This window comes from Lycorma delicatula, chromosome 2, assembly GCF_047948215.1.
Source record: "Lycorma delicatula isolate Av1 chromosome 2, ASM4794821v1, whole genome shotgun sequence".
Taxonomy (NCBI): Eukaryota; Metazoa; Arthropoda; class Insecta; order Hemiptera; family Fulgoridae; genus Lycorma; species Lycorma delicatula.
Window position 1 is genome coordinate 102,805,080 of NC_134456.1, and position 15,651 is coordinate 102,820,730.

A 15,651-nucleotide genomic window follows, 5' to 3' on the forward strand; every position below is an offset into this window, starting at 1 on the left:
CTTAAATAAAGTATTAAAATAATACTTTAATATAAAATATTCAGCAAACAAATTAATTTCAAATGCATTCACTGCAAAATATCTGTGGAACATTTAAATGAACAATAAATGAGTTATCAGAAAATTGAGGTTTATTTTTAATTTTTATTATTTAAATGCTTATCGACAGAGCAATGTTGTTTTTGTAAGACAGAATTTTTCAATTTAATTTTAAATTAAATCGGGCAGAAATTTAAAAGTTAGTTATCTATTTAATATTACTCTAGAATAATATTAAGACCCTTTCTCATAAAGTGAAGTATTATGCTATGTAATAGAAAAATAGTTCTATTGCCTGATTTGGTATAAGTGGTCATAATACATTTTTTATAAATGTAGCATACTTCTGTATTTTAATGAATAGGAATATTAGAATTCCGAATTTTAGATTTGTCTTTTGTAATTCATTATTCCTAGCACCAAACAATGATTTAACGTTCTGTTTTTATGTACTGAAAATTTACTCTGAAGTCATAAACTATTATATGTAGGAAGAAGTTTATATTTAATAATATGATCTGTTTAACTAATATAATTAAGACATTTCATAGTCATAGTTTGATATATTTTCATAAACAAAATAAGTTTTTATTGTTATCTAAAATCTTATCTAATGTAATTTTAGGCAACAGAAATATTACTATTATCATTAATAGGAGTATTATTGAAATGATATCTACCATGAAATATTTTGTTAAGTTGACTGAAATGTTTTAGTTGTTTGTGAGCTTACATTTAGATATTGGAAAAGTTAAATAAATCATTTGGGCTATAACTTAAACAGGTGTTTAAATGCACAACTAAGTGAAACGCTTAGCTGTGCTTTGTTTATAAACTAGAATGTTAAAAATGATGCAATCTTATGGAAGAATGTTTCCTTCTTTTATTGATGGTTTAATTTAGGAAAGTTGAGGAAAAATGGGTTACACAATACAGCAAAGAATATTCATTGTCTCCCAATACATTAGATGTACCAGTTATGGCCAGATCCAGAATGCCTTCACAGAAAAGTATAGTGTGAATGCACCAAACAAGTTCTCCATCAAGCGGTTGTACGACGAGTTCCAAGAAACGGGGAGTATGACAGATGCAGCCAAAAGTGGTCGATCGAAAGTGTTAACACCAGAAAAGTTGATCAACTTGCAAGCAGCATATTCTGTTAGTCCCAAGAGGTCTGTGTGATGCCTATCTAACTAGTTTGGTCTCTCCATCAGTAGTGCCCATATGGCATTGCAGAAGTGTTTAAAGATGCTTCTGCACAGAATTTGTGTTGTTCACGAGTTGTTGCCTACAGACACTAGAAAACGCGTAGCCTTCTGTCAGTGGTTCATGTCATCTATAACATCAGATGGAGAAGAACTCTATGACTGGTTTTGGTCTGACAAGGCATGGACCTTGATGGATAGGTGAATGTACAGAATTCATTCATTTGGTGTATGAAAATCCACATCAGCTGGCTGAACAAAAAGTGGGTGTTTGTTGTGCAATGTCACGTAGGCGAATCTTCATGATATTATTTTATGGCACAGTGAACACTACATGTAGATGATGCAACAGTTTGTAAATACTACACTAGCAGAACAGCTAGAGTACATATGGTTTCAGCATGACAATGCTATGGTTCATATAGCCAACAACACTATGACTTTCTTGCACCCTTTTTTAATAGATAAATGATTTTGAGGGGGTTGTGGACCCCTTGGTATCCTGATTTACCCCTTCCTTACTATTAAGCTCATCCCAACACCATTCCCAAATTGTAAAGTTAAATTAAGCAATGTCACTGCAATTCTTTAACAAACATTACATCATGTGTTTAAGAGCATACAACGTCATTCTCAATTATGTGAATCGCATAATGGAGGCCACTTTCAATAATTGTTGTAAGTTACTCATTTTTCCTTAAGGTTGCATTACTTTTTGAATATTCTATATAATTATGTGTGTGTTTGTTGTGTGTGTGTGTGTGTGTGTGTGTGTGTGTGTGTGTGTGTGTGTGTGTGTGTGTGTGTGTGTGTGTGTGTGTGTGTGTGTGTGTGTGTGTGTGTGTGCATGTGTCTGTATTTTGTTATCTATTCTGTTTATCTAACAAGAATAGATAAATCATTAGATTTTGTACATAAGCAGTTAGTTCAACTTAATTAAATGAAAAACTAAAAGAAAATCCAGACAATTTATAGATGATAGGGTTTAAAAAATCTCGATTGAACTCACAATGATTGTGATTCTTTAATTTTTACCTAAATAAAATCTCTTTTACTACAAGCTCGTTTCTTCATTAAATATATGTCTTGTAGTAAGGTTAAAACTGTAATTTTATGTAACATAAAATTTATTACAAAAGATTATGGGCCTATTACCTCCAAAAAAAATATGTTTAAAGAATAAAAATAGATATTAAATTGATAATATCTCAAGGACCAGATTTTTCAGTTTTGACTAATCAAACTCCAAAAGAAAAGGTTCTTGTAATTTTTTTCGGTGACTAGTTACAAAATTTCCTTACATCAGCAATGCAATGTATAATTTTCTAACCAGAAGATTAAATTTGATTGAGAAATGCCATGGCTCGTATAGCATTTGCATGGCATATATAGCAAATGCCATGGCATTTCTCAATTTAAAGTTTTCTTCTCACTTAATTATGCAGTTCAGTAAATAGAAGGGTATGAAAATTTTCAAATTTATTAGTTTTCTTTTAGCTGAGGAAATCTTATCTATCATAAATCATTTATGTATTTAGGAACCATAATCTAACAGTTGTAAGGGGATAGGACATTAGACACCAGTATCTACAACAATGGCAAAATTATTATCAAGATTAATGAAGTGTCCTGTTTCAGGCTTATAAAACAAAAATAAGTAAACTGAATTCCCACTGACTTCTTCAGTGAGTCAAATATTTTGAATGTATTGTTGCATTTTTGCTTACAGGTTTTTTTGGAAGCAAAAACAGAAAACAGTTCTGCAACAAAATTTATTTTTTTCTGAAATAATGTTAGGTATCTTTTCTGAGTATCTGTTTTCAACCTTCAAGTGTTATAAATCAGAGTTTGAATTGTAATTTTTTATTACTTTTTTTAATTTAACATAATATTATAATTCTAGATCAATTTAGAAAAAAATTAAATAAATCCTTCAAACTATTTAGATTCTTTTTACATTCTGATACAGATCACAAAAATTGATCTAACACCACGAATAATAAATTTAGTTCTTTTTTAACATCATTTATACTCCAGTAATTATTTATAAAGTCAATTTTAAAATAACTATGAGAATTCATAACATATATCAACAATGACAATAGTTTTAAATATATTTATATTATAACTTCAAAGTATATACAGAGATTTGTAGGATATGCAATTAATTGTACACTTTAGAAATTAGAAAGTAATTCTTTTTTAACTTTTAAATGTTCATACTTAATCAACAGAACAATAAATTTTAACTTTAACTTTAATAATAATAATAAAATTGAAAATGTAAATCTATTAAAAGTACAGGTTTGTTAATTTGGTAAAGTATGGATGTGTAATTCGATGAAAAATTGTAAAAACAATTTAATTGAGGGTCTAGGATGTAGTAAATATGATAGGTTAATTAATTAGCACAGAACTGAGAAGAATGTAGAATAGGACCAACTCAATTGACTGACTGATGACAAAAAAAAAATTATTTTGTATTTCCCCTAATGAGTCGAAGAAATGTATAAAAAAAAATTATTTTACAACAGAAAGGGGGGGGGGGGTTTAGTTTGTTTTTATACATTTGGTTTAGTGTTTCTTGTGTTGTAATTCGTGTAAGGACCAGAAGTAGAAGATACAGTTACTTCTTTTATAGTGATGTTCTCTGTACATAATATTCCTGTGGTGATCAATGGCAAGATATCCTTTTAGGGTTAAATATCACCTATATTAAGGTGGAATGGGAATTCTGATATAAAATATTACAGTAAGACAAACTGAAGAAAGTATTGGGAAAATACTTTGCTCCTCATTTCGTTGGCTTAGTTAGCCTTGTACAGATGACCATTTAATATGGCTATAGCCACAAGTACCAGAAGAATAGAATGAAATTGCAACTATTGTTTTGTAAATTCATTGGTATACAGGAATCAGTTTCAAATATGGCTGACTACATTTACCTCTCTCTTTTTCCTTTACTTCACATCTGTTTACCATTTTATTATTATTATTTAAAATATTATCATTACCTTATTTCATCCTACAATTTGCAGGATGCTACTCAAAAAAATATTCTAAAAGTTATGTAACCATCAAGTGGTAATGGTTATAGTTTATCATCTTAGCCAGGAAAAGTTATTTTTGTTCCCAGTTTGTTATTTTAAAGAGTGGCTATGCAATTTTTAATGAACTGTAACACATGTCAAGTTACTTGCATTTTAAAATAATCTAATTATTTCCAACCAGGTAGAATAAAGTTGTAAAACAAAAGTAGAACAAACTATTTTCCTCCTATTATGAACACACACACAAGATTATATATTTAAAGCAATAAATATATTGTTAGGGAAATGAATAGGTAAATTTAACAAAAGAAATAGTAATTTTTGTTAAATATGTTATCATAAACTATTTTCAACTAATTGTATAAATATTTAAAATATATTTTGTATTATATTTCTGCATATACTTAATCAAGTGTTATTTTATTCATTATTAATTTATATTAAATACTTCCATATACTTCAGCTTGTAACGCTTCCTAAAATATAAAGCCAAACATATATAATTAAATTTTCATTAACACATATACATAAAATGCATACACACATAATTATTTATCCAATGTTTTTTACTCATATGATATCACATTTTCTACTTGTATTTGATGAAAATATTAATGATCTAAGCTGAAGCTGACTGAGTAAGTATTGGTAATCTGATCTGAGGGAAGAAGTAGATTTTTAAAAATAAAATAAATTAGCACAACTTTATTAAAAATAAAATATTTTACTTAAAATAATTTACAGTGCAACTTGAAGAAACTACTCACTAGAAATAGACTAAATACTAAACTGGTAAGATAATTTGAAAATGTATAGAATTAATTATGTGCTAAAAAAATCTATAATGTGTACTAAAGAGATAATCATTACATTTTGCTTGTTACTAGATTTCTAATTATTGCATTCTACATAGGGATATGTGACGCATGATCACAGATATTGTATATTGTTAGTGTACGTCTGAGCCTAGTATTATCTCCTTATTTACTTCCTCTAATAACTACATAAGTTCATTCATGATATTTCACACAACCTCTCACATTAAGTTTCTAAATTACAGGAATATTAAGCTAATGTTAAAAATGTAAAGGAAAGCCACCCCAGAGAGTAAAATTAAAAAAAAAAAACAATCTGTATACATGTTTGAGAGAATTATAATCATAAATTTGCAAATTTTTTTATAGAATTTCAAAAGAATCACAATAAAAGGATGGTATAAATAATAATCCAGCTTTGTTATGTAGAAAATTATTAGAAACTTGAAGATGATATTAGATCGAGAAGAATCATTTTTTATATACAATAATTTAAAGTAAATTCCAAAAGAATATATTGTTCAGTTATTAAGAAAAATAACAGTCAGAAAAATATATAACGGAAACTTAAATACTTAAAAATATTTTAATTTTTTTCAGAAAATATAATACAAGTAAAATTCATTTATTTTTATTAGGAAAATATAAAGATGTACTACTGCCAGAAATTTAAACAGGAATGATTTTTTAAAATAAAATGATAATTCCTAAGCTACTCTGAAAAGAATGGTCTGGAAACCTGGAAAATCTTTTCTTTATTTCTACTTAAATCTATGCAATAAGCAAGCCAATAGCAATATTATAAGTAGAATACATGTAAGTGTGTAAGTGTAGAATTGTATTACTTCTTATTTGCATTACTAAATACAGTAATAAATTAGGCAATATTAGGTGACTTAAATTAATTGTCATAAAGAATTTTAATGTATTTTTATTAAATTTTGGTTCTAACATGAGAGGTGGAGGTCCCCTACGACACCTCACTTTTCCCACCACGATCAGTTGTTAACAGTACTGAGAATTTAGTCTGAAATATAAATTATAAATTCATCAGAAATATAATTAATGATAACATTATTAATATTTAAAATGTTGTTAATAATTTATTGTACTATTTTGTAGGATGAAGAATAAAATCACTGTGATAACTTTCTATAACTTTTTTAAAGAAAGGGGGTAAAATGTATTCTTGTAATATTATAACTCCTTGAAATTAGAAATTGTTCATTTTGGAAGATGTTTATCAAAAATGAAATTTTAATAGAAAGCCAACTGTAAAATACCAAAGAGGATTCTTGGATACAACTTGAAGAATATTCTTCAAAAAGTAATACATTCTAATTTCAGTTGCAGCATAATTTAACAAACAGGTTTGTCTAGTGGTGAACTTGACATTGCAAGTCAGCTGATTTTGAAGTTTATAGTTCTAATGGTTAACTCCTAGTAAAGGCAGTTTACTTTTATACAGATTTCAATACTAAATCGTGGATACCGGTGTTCTTTTTTTGTGGTTGGGTTTCAATTAATCACACACCTCAGGGATGGTCGACCTTAGACTGTTCAATACAGTAAATGAACTACATTTCATTTACAATCATTCATGTTTACATATCTTCATACACCCTCTAAAGTAGTACCTTATGGTGAAACCGGAAGCTAAACTGAAAAAGATAAGGTGTAGCGTAATTTAAGCTCAAGCCTTTCATATAATTATTCTTTGTAATGAAATGGAGAATATTAAAAAACTATCAGGAATAACGAGTAAGTGTTAGGGAAGTGGTGATGTAAGTAATGCTTTGATTTCTGTTAGCTGAATACTGTCAAAATAATTTATAAATATCAATTGATGATAAGAAAACACAATGTAGAATGAGAGAAATGTCGAGCATCGGCTCGACATTTATCATTTCTTTTATACTACATTTTCAAGAGACAGGTAGTTTGGTAGAATTAAACACTAAGTTAATATTATAATATTTTAATAGTATAGTAGTGGGATAGAATTTATACTTTACTTATGATGTAAGATTATCGGGTTTGTATATTCAACAGCCTTCGTGCGGGCAGTGGCGCTAATCACTGTGTTACAGACAACCCGAAAAACCAGCGCTATACCCGTAATCAATTCTTCTCCTTAAAAAATTCTTCTTCTTCGTTTGTAAATTATAATTTTGAGGTTTATCTTGTTTTCTGAAATATAAATAATAAAATGATCAAAATGTTGATGTTTAATATTGAAAATGCTGCTAATAATTTATTGTAAGGATATAATGGATGACTGATAACAATTGAGAATATAACTTCTTGTAAGCGCAAACGTTTATATATTTGTAAAAATGGGATAAAGTAGAATTAGATGTTTTCGTTATATTGTAATTCCACGAAATTAAGGTTTTTGAAGGGTATTTTTACTAAACGATGTAAAAGTAAAGTGTCATCTTTGGTAATACAAACGAGAATTTACATGACAGAACAAGACATTTTTAACTTTGTAGTAGAATGTAAACATTACCCGAGTATGAAAACAAACCTCTTTAATGCTACCGAAAATGTTAACAAATTAAAAGAACCGATCGGGAAAATCAAATTAATATTACTGAAGTGACGATGTATAGGTAATTGCTAATATTTCTTTAAGTTTGTTGTTCGTCTGTGGAGTACAACTTTTACATTGAATTTTATTATCTCTGAAATAATGTATAAACACAATCATTAAACCGTTAAGATAATTTGAAAATGTTCGGAATTAGTTGTATACTAAAGCGTAATATTTAAAGGCAGCCTTAGAGAAACTAGTAATTCTTTTTTCTGAAAGTCGTTGAAAATTTTATAAATCACAAAAATCAGTTACGAATTCAAAAATGAGCCTTGCAATTACTCTGAAATTACATGCACGTCATAATGACCAATACACATAAATATTTATAAAAGTCAAGTGTATTTAAGAAAAAATAAAATTTGGAAAAAATAATTTTTACACTCTGAATTCGAAATTAGACAACACTTATACGTATATGTAAATAATTTGTATAATGGAACGGAAAAATTGAAAAATTATAATTATCATTTAGGAATACTGGAATAGTTCCATTGAAGAGACGAATTATAATTAATTCTACAATAATTTTCTTAGGTGTATACTGTCAGAATTAATAGTAAATATGTGTTCGTGATAACAAGACTATTTTACAACGTTGTTGAGCAGCGTTGTTAGTTCACAACAGCAGGATGCAGTAATTGTGGTGGATTTAAACACAAAGTCATTATTACAATTAGGTTAATAATAAAATAATGACGTAGAATTATTTTTAAGCGACTTATAATAATTTTGATGCAAGCTTAATTTGGGTTTGCATACTCACAGCTGTCGGGCGGGTTTTGTCGTTAAGCATTGACTTACAGGGAAAATATCTTATCTGTGCGATACCCGTAATCATTTCTAGAATTTTGTGAAGATATTTTAGTTTATTAAAGACATCTTTACGTTCTTTTGTGGCCTACCATTTTAATTTTTTAAAGAGATTTCTGAAATACCAATAATAAAAGATCAAGAAACTGTTTAATAGAACATGTTTAATACTTAAAATACTGCTAATAATTTGTTCTAATTAATGGATGAAAAAATGTGGCATATAATTTTCTATTAAGTTTTAATTTTTTTCGTTTTATAAAATGGGATAAAATATATTTCGTAGAATTTTTTTTAACACATTGAAAAAATCATTTACTAATGTTTCTTTAACAATAATCATCAGAAATGTTGTAAAAGTAAAGAGCCAATTCTGTAATTAATAAAGAGGATTTAGAAGACGTTAAAAAAAAGAAAAATTATTTTTAAAACAAATAATAAATACGAAACTTAATTTCTAGTAAAAGGCAACTACTAGCCGTATATGTTAATGTGTGTAATGCAACGGAAACAATTAAAAAGTTGAAGTAAACAATCAGGAAAATGTAATTAGGGTTACTGAAATGACTGTAATTTACCTACATACGCAGCTAAGGCTTGATTTTATCGTAATACTGTCAACATAAATAATAATTATGAGTTCATGATAAGCAAACTGTTTTTACATTAAAAATAATCTGGAGGGAGAGAACACGACTACAGTTTGATAAGAAGTACTACTGACGACCGACTACCACGTTCTTTACCTTGTGATTTTCGATACGAGTGTACACAAAATAAAAGTTTCTTTGAAAAACTAGAGATTTGCGGCATCTGCGTTTTAATAATCCTGAAAATGAAGTTAAGAATTTTAAAAGTTGATAAATTTTTTGAAGAAAAATAAATTTTCCATGTTGTAATTGTAATTGTGATACGTGTGCTGAACAAGAGTGTAAACATTATTTACTAACCTAATCTACCTTACCTATTTTGACATATACGTAATTTAAAATTTAATATATTAAATTTGATTTTAAGGTATAGTAAATATTATACATGCACTAGTATTCAATTCGGAGGAGCAATTTGTACAGAAAATCACTAGTCGCGGAAAAAATAATTTTGACTTTTACAAAAAAAAATATTTTTATGTGCTATCAGCTCTTTCGTTTATTACTTCTCTTTATCCACTTTATTTAAATTACCATGAACAAATCGAAGATTTAAGGTATATAAATATAAAATCTATAATAAATGTAAAATAAATTATATAATATATATTTTAATCGTAAAGAAGGTGTAATGTGAAAAACGAACTTATTTATTAAGTAATTTGATTTGTTAAACGTATTTCTTTGCGACCGACTAAATAGATACACTACAAAATAAATAATTTCTCAAACATGGTTACCGCTGATATGTTAATAAATGATTAAATATTAAGTACAACTCCACCTTACCAGCAATTAATTTTGAATTTCTCAAGACCTTTCAGTTCTTAGACCAATGATGTCCAAAAAAATTACAATGAAATTGTAAACCGTACGGTAAAAGTCTCGCAGATATCATTTCTTCGCTCAAAAAACAAAAATTTATGTAATATAAATAAAATTGTTTTTAACAAAATGATACTGATATCAAAAAAGGTAAGACAACCAAAATTTCAATTCAAAATCCGTTATTAATTTAGAATTTTGTTAAGAAATAAATACATATTAAATAGACAATAGGTATACAATAATAGAAATAAACAATGTTTAAGCGTTCCATATTATTAGCAAAAAAATATAAAAAATTGTTACAAAATTCTTACCGGCCCAATTTCATTTATTTGTAATACATACGAGTATCATATATCTTATTTACAAAAATAATACAATTCTTAGGATTATTTATTGTTTAATAAATGAAATCGGGCCGGTAAGAATTTTGTAACAATTTTTCTATTTTATGCTTATTATATGGAACGCTTAAACATTTTTTATTATTATCTATTATTGTATATCTATTGTCTATTACATATATTTAACTTGCATTTTTTTTTAAATTCTAAATTCTAAAACGGATTTTGATAATAGAAATGTGCGTTGTCTTATCTTTTTTTGTTATAAGTATCATTTTGTTAAAAACAGTTTTATTTCTATTACAGAAGTTTTTGTGTTTTGAGCGAAGAAATGATATCTGCGAGACTCTTACCGTACGGTTTACAATTTCATTGTAATTTTTTTAGATTACCCAATACACTACCTAAAAAAAATAGGACAAAACACAACAATTCTGGAAAATAAGGTAGTTTACTGTAATTGAGACGTTGTTAAATCTTGCACGTAGCTAAAGATTTACCAATATATTTTTAAAATACTCTGCTGACAGTATTCGTTAATCAAAGTTTTAAAATTTAATCTAGTAGTAAAATTGCACGGGGAAAACATTATAACTCCATTTGTGTACGAAAGTATTCATTTGTGTATACATCCGTGACTTTGTAGGCAAATATTAAATTCCTACAGGATTAAAGATTTGCCGTCTCTGACAACTTTATACCTCGTAATATGTAGTGAAAAACGTTATCGCTTGATATGCAGATTGGGAATATAGTAAATATTTAATACTTTGCGCTGCATATTTCAGTTACTGAAAGGGCATATTGAAGAGTAATGTATTTTGTGATAAAACGATCAGAAATCTATTAAATTTGAAAAACAATGTTTTGTAAAATTATCACTGAAAATTGATGGTCTGAGAAACGAGAAAAAGTATCAAGATAATAATATTACTTTAGATTTTTTGCCAAGATTTTCTCCAAAATTTTCAAATTTACCATCTTCTGTCGTAAAACAATGTGTTATGAACATCTCTGTACTCTGGGAAAATTTGACTAAAGAAGATAAATGACTTAATTAGTTCGGCATTATATGTAATGAGGATGTACGCAGTACCTTAACTTCTCATCTTCTATTTAATCTTTTATCACTTTATTTTATTTTATAATTAATTGTGTATTTCATGATGAAAGTGTCTGCTTTCATCAAGTATGAGTGCTTTTTGTCGTAGGTTGTTTTATTTTTAGTTGATAAGCAGTATATGTTTGTGGTGGGGATGTACAATACATTCCAGTGTAATACATACAGAAGAAGCCTGTCTCATTGATATTCATAACTATTTGTTTCTTTTTAATAATAGTTAGTGTGTCATTCATTTAATATTCATTGTGAAGTTTTTATCGAAAAATTTGATCTGTTTATATAAAATTTTAATGTTTTTTGTTATTACTTGTACGGTAAGTTATTTTATTATGTCTTTATTTTTATTATTTAAAAAACATAGCTTTTTCATCTTAATATTGTTAGTTAGTCATTTCTAAATGATATTGTTATCAAGAAATCTAAGCTTGATTTTATAGTATATTATTTATTGGATACTTATGTATTATAACGGAGTATTCCACTGTAGTTGGAAGGTTATATATAATATTTATTTGTTTTATAAATATAATGGAACAAAATCCTTTATACGCCCATCCTCTTATAATTATATATATATATATATATATATATATATATATATATATATATATATATATATATATAAAGTAACCGAAATTAACGTACGCTCGCTAACCTTGACTGATTAACAGTAATGTTTTGATTATTTAAATAATAAATAACTGCAATAATTACTGAATTTATTATTTAAATACTCAAAACATTAATGTGTTAATTAGTCAAGGTTAGCGAGCGAAGCGAGCGTAGGTTAAGTTTGGTTAAATTATATTCATAAAATAAACCATAGTGGCACCGTTATAATACGTAGTACCATTTGTTTAATTTTAATTTATTTAAATTCACTCAGTTGAACAGTATTTTGTTTTAAGCGTTTTGATATTTAAAGTATGATTTAACTATACTAGATTAAGCACGAAGAAATTATAATTTGTTGTTTTAATTTTGATAATATTAATTATCAGCACTAAGTTAAAAATAAATTAATTAATAAAAGCAGCACTTGAAGAAAATATTTAAAAACTTAAATAATTTTTTATTTTATCTTAAGTACATAAATATGATTATTTCATGGTTGTTACAGTACATAACGGAACAAAAATATGTATTTGATCAAAATATGTTTCCTCACATATTTTTTAATATCTCATTGTTGTGAGGCCCTAGAATCCAAAATTTTGAAATAATTTTTATAAAATTCTGCGTTTCGTGTGTGCGCGTGCGCGCGCGCGCGCGATCCTGTGTGTATTTTAAGATTATTTAACCTGCTAACAGGAAATCTTTATATGGTAATTTTCATTAGGGGGATTAGGGAGGAAGTTTCATTAGAGGGGAATTTAAATTTATGAAAAAAATCACGATGAGAAAATTATTTTTTACTTATTTAGATATATTTTTTAAATGATATTTTACCAGAGATATGATGTATGTTATGATGAAGTAATTAAAAAAAATTAAATTTTTTTTGTTGAAACATTCCAAAATACAAAAATGAATATATGTGTTTCAAAATGAATATCGGGATTTTAAAATCATGTAATATCTGTTAAGTTTTTACTTACTTTGATAAATTATACATGGAATGAAAGACCGACTCAAACAGTTTTTCTTATAAGTAATCAATGTGAGCACTATTCTTCACACTGCACACATCCAGCCGATAGGAGAGTTCATATCATATTTTAATCAGTAAGTCTGGAGTAATTGATGCGACAGCTGTTTCAATCCGGTGTCTCATGTCGGGTAGGTCATCCGGTAACGGTGGCACACACACTTGATCCTTTATAAACGATTACTATTCCTTTATAAAGAAAAAAATCGCACGGGGTCAGACCTGGTGAACGTGGAGGCCACGGCAAACAAGCCCTATCGTCTGGTCCCCGGCGACCGATCCTGCGGTCGGGGAGAATTTTATTCAACCGGTGCCAGTGAGGAGGCGCACGATTTTGTTGCCAAATGAAGTTGTGTGGTTCGTATTACATTTAAGGAAAGATCCGAAGTTTTAGCATATCAAGATAGTTCATTCCAGACACACTTGCTTCCGCGAAAAAGAACGGCCCGTAAACTTGCCGTCAGGATACGGCACAAAAAACATTCAGTTTTTGGGAGTCTCGTTTACAATGCAATATTTCGCGTGGATTTTCTGATCCCCAGATACGCACATAATGAGTGTTTATTTTTTCATTAACATGAAATATTGATTCGTCACTGAATGCGACACGATAAAGAAAGTCTTAATCGTCACGATGCATTATTTCATTTTCGAAGCTAACTCGAAAACCATAATCTGTATCCTTTAGAGCTTGCACACAGCTAAAACTGTTTGAGTTGCTCTTTCATTTCACGTATAATTAATCAATGTACGTGAATCTTGAGAAATATTACGTAGCCTTAAAACCTCGATATTCATCTTGATTCACATTATGTTCATTAATCAGTTGGACATACACTTCGAATACTGGTCATTTGAAGTGTTTTTTATTACATTAATAGTAACCTCCTTTTTATCACATTAAACCATGGTATTCCTCTGGGTAGCATTTTTTATCTACTATGCAAAAGGGTAATTCAAAAAAAATGTTTAAAATGCTTCTTTCTTGTCCCCCGAATTTTTTTAATAAAAAATGCAACTTCAAAGACTAGATCGCAAAAACGTCCTGTAAGATTGCTTATGTAACGGCTAATCAATTGAGCAAACTCTTGGAAGTTTTACATCGATCGTACACCATCTTATGCGATTAAGATGAATATCTCGGATATTTTATTGATTAAAAATCATTTAAAAAAAAAAGAAGTAAATTACTCTTTTTCGTCTATTAGATTGATCTAGGATGCGGTGATTACAGCCTTTATTAATAAGAAAAAAAAATAGATCGATAAACGTTGTGATTTATAAATAAAAAAATCCTGTAAACTGTAATTGCCTTAAGCCAGATAGTTACGGTTTCAGCCAGTTGTACCCAGCCGTGGTTATTGACCGTCGGGGGAGTTGGTTTGAATTTACTAACGCTTACTAACATGCAATATTAGATCCTTAATACTATATTTAAATACAATATTGTACAGAGCAGAATAAAATTGTTGAGAAATTTTTTAAATAAGTTTGAGTAATATTTAACAGAAAAAACTTTAATACAGAAGCAGTGAATTTAATTATGGTAATTAAAACAACATTATTGTTTACAAAAAAGATTGAGTGTATTACAATATTATATACTCAATGACACGTTTAGTTGACTACGGAATAGCATATTCCGTGACTTTCTTACGAAAGTTTACAATTGCTATTCTAAATAAAAACACTGTATTCAATTATTAGCAGTTCATCACACCACCACCACATACCTACGTTATCGATATAATTTCAACATGTTTTTTTGTAACATAATAAACATCAATTTTCAAACGGCTTACAAATTTCAGTTATGTGATAAAATATCTGAAATATTGCCAGATAATTTGTACAAACCTAGACTAATAGCGACATAAGGTTTCACTGACTGCAGATTTACCTGATTCTTTTTTCGTTTAGATTTAATTAATTAATTTTCAAAAAAAAAAACTTCCGGGTGGCTGTTTTAATTAAATATACTGAATATTTTTTTTTCACTTTTAGCGCATTTATATTCCATTAGCATACAAACATTATATGAACTTTTATATATATATTTATGGAATAAACTAAAGTAAAAGTGTTACACTAATTATCCTAAACATTTCTGCCCGCTAAATTTTTATTGTAATTGCATGATGCCTGAGCACTCGCTATCTGTATTACCATCGTCATGACTTTCAGTTTTGTCGTTCAAGTGAATTATTAAAGGCTCTATATCGTCTCTTGCACGTTGATTGCCGCATTTCATTTTCTAATTTTTTCACGTGATCGCACTATTTTTCCATTGTGAAACACTGTAACTAATGCCATGGTTATTAGTGCTGGTACGTAATCAATTTTAAATATGTTGTTGTATTTAGCCACAAACCTTTTAATCTAACTGCGTACGAACTCAATAGGATTACGTTAGCAATGATATGGTAGTTAATGAAAGACGATCATTCTTTTCTCCTTGGCTATTTGCCAATGACACGAGTTTGAAATTATGTTTATCTTTTTTTACTTCAACATGAAGTTCCTTTTTTCAAAGCGTCTTC

The 15,651-nt window shown here is 28.1% G+C and overlaps 1 protein-coding gene across 4 annotated transcripts in view; it reads left to right on the forward strand.

Moving 5' to 3' along the window:
- Positions 1 to 15,651, forward strand: part of LOC142319058 (putative methyltransferase DDB_G0268948) — an 80,889-nt gene that overhangs the window by 22,268 nt on the left and 42,970 nt on the right. For 2 of the 4 annotated variants that reach the window (XR_012755100.1, XM_075355912.1), the window contains exon 1: positions 11,470 to 11,777. The exons of 1 other annotated variant lie outside the window; for it this stretch is intronic. The gene's annotated coding sequence lies outside the window, so the exon portion shown is untranslated. Of the gene's footprint in view, positions 1 to 11,469; positions 11,778 to 15,651 lie in introns of those variants that run through there. One more of the 4 variants, XM_075355910.1, reaches the window with a different exon arrangement.